Raw genomic sequence first — 6283 nt, forward strand, 5'->3', positions numbered from 1 at the left:
AAGCTCCGCCTCCTGGGTTCATGCCATTCTCCTGCTTCAGCCTCCCCAGTAGCTGGGACTACATGTGCCTGCCACCATGCCCAGCTAATTTTTTGTATTTTTAGTAGAGACGGGGTTTCACCGTGTTAGCCAGGGTGGTCTCGATCTCTTGACCTCGTGATCCACCTGCCTCGGCCTCCCAAAGTGCTGGGATTACAGGCATGAGCCACCACACCTGGCCGATCTCATTCTTTTTTTATGGCTGCATAGTATTCTATGGTGTATATGTACCACATTTTCTTTATGCAGCCTAACATTGGTGGGCATTTTGGCTGATTCCATGTCTTTGCTATTGTGAATAGTGCTGCAATGAACACAGGCATGCATGTGTCTTTATAAGAGAATGATTTATGTTCCTTGGGGTATAATACCTGGTAATGGGATTGCTGGGTCAAATATTATTTCTGTCTTTAGGTCTTAGGAATCACCATGCTGTCTTCCACAATGATTAAACTAATTTACACTCCCACCAACAGTGTGTAACTGTTCCTTATTCTCCACAACCTCACTAACATCTGTCATTTTTTGACTTTTTAATAATAGACATTCTGACTGGTATGAGATGGTATCTCATTGTGATTTTTATTCGCATTTCTCTAATGATCAGTGATGTTGAGCTTTTTTCATATGATTGTTGACTGCATGTTATGTCTTCTTTTGAGAAATTTCTATTCATGTCCATTACCCACTTTTTAATGGTTTTTTTAATAGGGCTGTGTGTTTCTTTCTTGTAAATTAGTTTAAGTTCCTTATAGATGCTGGATATTACACCTTTGTCAGATGTATGGCTTGCAAAACTTTTCTCCCATTCTGTAGGTTGTCTGTTTACTCTGTCGACAGTTTATTTTGCTGTGCAGAAGCTCTTTAGTTTTCTTAGATTCCATTTGTCAATTTTTGCTTTTGCTGCAATTGCTTTGGCATCTTCGTCTTGAAAGATTGATTGCGTTTTGGACTTAAGCCCTCCCTTTCTTTTAAGGGATGCTATAGGGAGCATTCATATGTAAAAATAGGCCTTTGTGTTTACTGTGAGGATGTTGATCCTTGGATTATGCAGTGTTCTGGCAATAAAAATCCTGGAGGGAAGTATATTTCTGGTCTTTCAATCTAAAATAGTTTGCCTTGTTGGTTTGCTCTGATTTTCTGCACATTATAAATTGTGTCATTATTTTGTTTCTAATTTTTCACTGGTCTACCAGAAATATAAAACCAAATTTGTGGCCCACATACAGCATGAGTATAGGATAGCATTTCCCAAAAAACAGGTTTAGTTTGTTACTAGCTTGCAAAAAGCTAGGGTTATTTGAAACATTTTGTGAAATGCTGCTGCAGCTGATGGAACTGGTCACATCCAAAGGATTACTCTGATAGCGATTTTTTAAAAAAACAACAGAGTAATGGAGTGAGGAACTAGAGATAGAACAAGAGTGAAGCAAGTGTCATTGGGGTGGGGGTGGGGGACAATGGGCAAGTCTGGGCATCTGGTCCCACAGACTTGCCCACCTCCGATCTGGACACAAAGAGCTTCTCAGTCGGGAGATTTAAAGACTCCCGGTGTCGCTCATCTGGAGACGGTGGTGACTGCCCCGCTTCTGTCCCTGACCAGACAGTGGTGGCCTGTACTGGCTGGAGAGAAGAGAACCCTAGCGGCCAATGCCAAGTGGTCTTAGGAATCAGAGCCACGCGGGTGCCAGCGCCACCGAAGGTCTGCACTTTCCTCGTGAGTTTCCCGGGGCAGGTGGGGCGCTCCCTCCAGCTCCCTCCAGCCAGCTTCGTGCCTTGGGGGATCCTGTGCAGTATTTCACTTGGAATCTGGCCAGCATTTGTTTTCCTCGGCAGTTCAGGCCACCTAAAAAATGTTGAATGCCCCTCCAGAGTTTTTGAAAAACGTCGGCAACCTTTAGCTTTGAGTCACCCAGCCAGTGGGTAAATGAAAGGTGCAGGTAGCCATACGAATTGTGAATTGCAGAAGGCCTTTTTCTTAGACACTTCAAACTCGCTGCTACCTCCAGAGTGTGCCTTACTCCATCCAGGGACATGGATGAGGATCCGCTTCCTTGCCCCGCCCCACCTTGTCGCACCCCGCCGGTTCCTTCAGTGCCGGCAAGAGGGAGACCGATGACCTTTCACTGCCCTAAGTGGAGATTTTGGCGCCTCCGCGCCGTCACCTCAGCTCAGTGCTATTCCTACCGGACATCCCCTGGCGAGGGGTCGGAGCGACCAAGGACAGGCTCTCGCTGGCACTCAGGTTGGGTTCTCTCTGGCTGGGGTCGTCACACACGGGAGGAATAGGCTGTTGCGGCCCCGCGCGGGGCTACCCTCACCTTGTGGGATCCTTCCCGCAGGCTGTGTGGGTGTGAGGTGGCTCCCGGTCCGCCTTGCCCTAGGCCACCCGGGACTCACCGGTGGGTCACCGCTTGGGGGCGATGCTCCATCCGTCAGTAGAGAGGGCCGGGGGCGCAGCGGGGGCGGCCAGGCAGCCAGGGGCGGCGTCATGGATGGGGTGCTTTGAATAGAGGGAATCCTGAAACTTGTGGTGGTGCCACCTGACCTGCTCCACCCAACTTTCCCTGGGTCCTAAGGTCCAAACGCTGGCGCCTGGGCAGGAATGAGAGGTGGCCTCGAGTTGCGGTTGGGCCAAAGGACAGCAGAGTGTGCGCTAAGATCCTGGACGCCGGAGCCAGACAGCCAACTTTGAAATGCATTTTTGAGCTATTTGACCTTGGTCAAATCTCTTAGTGTCTCCGTCAGTTTCCTCGCCTGGAAAGTGGCCATGTAAGAACCATGACTACCGCATAGGGTCGTTATGAAGATTTCCATGTTCACAGAGTGCTCAGGACAGGGCTTGCTCAGAGTACTGTTGTTAAATAAGTAAAGCGGCAGGAAGGAGGTTGGGGAGAGGACTGGGAGAATACCAAGGATGACTCCAGCCGATCTTCCTCCCCGGACTAGCCAGGGCAATAAGATAAGGAGCCATCAGGGTGTGGGGATTCTCAAGATGAAGATAATCCAGACACATATACAAAGAGCTAAAGTGCAACCCGCAAGCATTACAGGGGAATCGAGAAACCCTTGTCCAGATCCACTTGAATGGCCATGAAATATATGCAAAGTATGTCGGATTCACAAGAAATTAAATTCACGTTCTCTTTTTGTCATTAGTTTACAAAATGGCTGGGCTAGCACTTGGTGCACATATGGGTTTTCCTTTTCTGCTGATTGTTTATGAGAACATTCAATGAATAATGGAATGTCCACTCAGCAATTCTAGTCTCTTCATGTGATTCATCATCCAAAGCCAGACACCCTGGAGGGTGAAAGGGGGCATTAAAATTATGAAATCTTTGAAATATTTATTTTTGATTGAAAAAGTGTTTTATTGTACTAATGGACTTATAAAACAAAATAAGTAGTTCTTTAAAAATAACTATAAAATAGTTCTATTAAAACTATTTCCAAAAATATAGTTTCTAAAATGTAAAAATAAACATCTGTACAGTAAATAAAACTGTAGAATTCTGAATAATTATTCGTGCTACATATTCACAAACTTTAATTCGTTTCTTCGCCCTATTTCTAATATTGTGCCACTGGCATTTTTCTGAAGAATAGAGTTTTTTCAATTTGATTTTATTAATTAAATTTTTAAATAATATTGCCTGCAATCTTCTTCAAAGTTAATTTTTATGGTTAATCAATTTAAAAATGCTGGTATCTCCCGTTTTATCTTACTAGGGCTGCCATAACAAGTACCTCAGACTGAGAGGCTTAAACAACAGAAACTTATTTCCTCACACTTCTGAGGGCTAGAAGTCCATGATTAGAGTTGGTTTCTTCTGAAGGCATCTGTCCTTGGCTTATAGACGACCACCTTCTCCACACGTCTTCACGAAGTCTTCCCTAGGTGTGTGTCTGTGTCTTAATATCCTCTTCTTATAAAGACACCAATTGTACTGGATTAAGGCCCACCAAAATGACCTCATATTACCTCACTTATCTCTTTAAAAGCCATATCTCCAAATACAGTCACACTGTGGTAGTGGAGGTTGACACTTCAACATATAAATTTTGGAGGGACATAATTCAGCCCATAATACCTTCTACTGATTGTCTTTGTAAATCAGAAAATTTTTAACTCAAAAACTTTAATCGAGAAAAAATATCTCTACAGATGCTCAGAGCAAGTTCTGTCAGATGTAGGGTATTCTCAGTTCTATTTTTTCCATTAAAATGTTGAAATATTTCAACTCAAATGTTTCACAGGTGCTCTGTTTGCCTCCATCCAGAGCTCCTTGCTTCAACAAACATCTTTACAAGAGGAAACTTGTCAAGTAAGTTATCTCTATGACTCTTTGAAATGTCTCACCAGATTTAGATGTTGCAAGATCATAGGTCTCTTAAGTTTCTTTCCAATCTAATATAGCAATAAATGTATCTGATTAAAAATAGTATCTTATAAAATAGTTGCTCCATCAAAAGATTCTTCCCAAAAATTGAAATATTATAAATTGCAATTATAGAATTTGTATATTGTATAGCATTAGAGCACTCCTTATTTGATTCGTTCTTGCCTCTTTCAAAGTTTCACTATTTGCAACATTCTTTGTTCAATATCAACTTACTAAAATGTCCTAAGTTTAGAGCATCTTGGAGCTTCATTTGCTGAATACTTTGATGAAAAAATGTATAACTGCTCATTTGAGACGAAGGCAGAGCAAGATGGCCAAACAGAAGCCTCCACTGATTTTCCTCCCTGCAGGAACACTAAATTTAACAACTCTCTAAACAAAAAAATACCTTTATAAGAACCATAAAATCAGGTGAGTGATCACTGTATTGGGTTTTAACTTCATGTCAAGAAGAGGATAGGAAAGACAGTCTTGAATTGCCAACACCACCCTTCCTGCATCCCCTGGGAGTGGCTACATGGTGCAGAGACGGAATCTGTGCATGTGGAGGAAGAACACAGTGATTGTAGGACTTTGCACTGGAACTTAGTGCCAACAGTGGACAGAACTTAGCTGGCACCCATGAAGGGAACATTTATTTAGACAAGCCCTAGCCAGAGGGGAATCGCCCACCCCAGTGATTGTAGCTTCAGTTCAGCAAACCTTGCCACCATGGGCTAAAGTTCTCTGGGGTCCTAAAAAACTGGAAAGGAAGTTTAGGCCACAAGGACTGCAACTTCTAGGCAAGTTCCGGTGCTGTGCTGGGATCAGAGCCAGTGAACTTAAGGGACATGTGATCTAGTGAGACACCAGCCAGGGCAGCTAAGGGTATACTTGCATTACCCCTCCCCTAACACTAGGCAGTGCAGCTCACAGCTCAGAAAGAGACTCCTTTTCTCTGCTTGAGGAGAGGGGAGGAAGAATAAGGAGGACTTTGTCTTGCAACTTGAATGCCAGCTCAGCCACAGTAGAAGAGATCACAAGGCAGAGTTCTGAGACCCCCTTTCCAGCTCTAGCTCCCAGATAACATTTCTAGACACACCCTGAGCCAGAAGGGAGCCTGCTGACTTGAAGGGAAGGACCCAGGCCTGGCAGAATTCATTACCCACTGACTGAAGAGCCCCTGGGCCCTAAATAATTGGCAGTGGTACCCAGGCAAGTACTCACTGTGGGCCTTTTGTGAGACTGAGGGCCATGCTGAATTTAGATGTGTCCCAGCACATTCCCAGCTGTTATGGCTACAAAGCAAGAGGGCCTTTCTGCTTAAGAAAATCAGAGGGAATAATAAACAGAACTTTGTCTTGCAGGTTAGGTACCAGCTCAGCTGCAATAGGCTAGAGCACCAGGAAAGCTCTTGGGGTTACCAATTCTAGGCCTTAGCTCTTGGATGGCATTTCTGGACCTCCCCAGGGCCATAGAGGATCCCACTGCTCTGAAGGGTGAATCTCAGAGTGAAGCATTCATCACAAGCTGACTGAAGAGCCCTAGGGCCTTAAGTGAACATCAGTGGAAGCCTGGCAGTATTCCCAATAAGCCAGTGGTGATGGTGGCCACGGGGAGAGACTCCTCTGCCCATGAAAAGGGGAAGTAAGAGAGGGAAGGATTTGTCTTGTGGTTTGGGTGTCAGTTAAGCTACAGCAGAACAGAGCATCAGGTAGATTTCTAAGATTTCTGACTCCAGGGTCTGGCTACCAGACAGCAGAGCTCAAGAGAACTCACCACCCTGAAGGGAAGAACACAGCCTGGCTGGCCTTGCTACGTGATGATTGCAGAGCTCTAGGGCCTTGAGTGAACATAGG

Source organism: Gorilla gorilla, chromosome 1 (assembly GCF_029281585.2).
Source record: "Gorilla gorilla gorilla isolate KB3781 chromosome 1, NHGRI_mGorGor1-v2.1_pri, whole genome shotgun sequence".
In the NCBI taxonomy this organism is placed as follows: domain Eukaryota; kingdom Metazoa; phylum Chordata; class Mammalia; order Primates; family Hominidae; genus Gorilla; species Gorilla gorilla.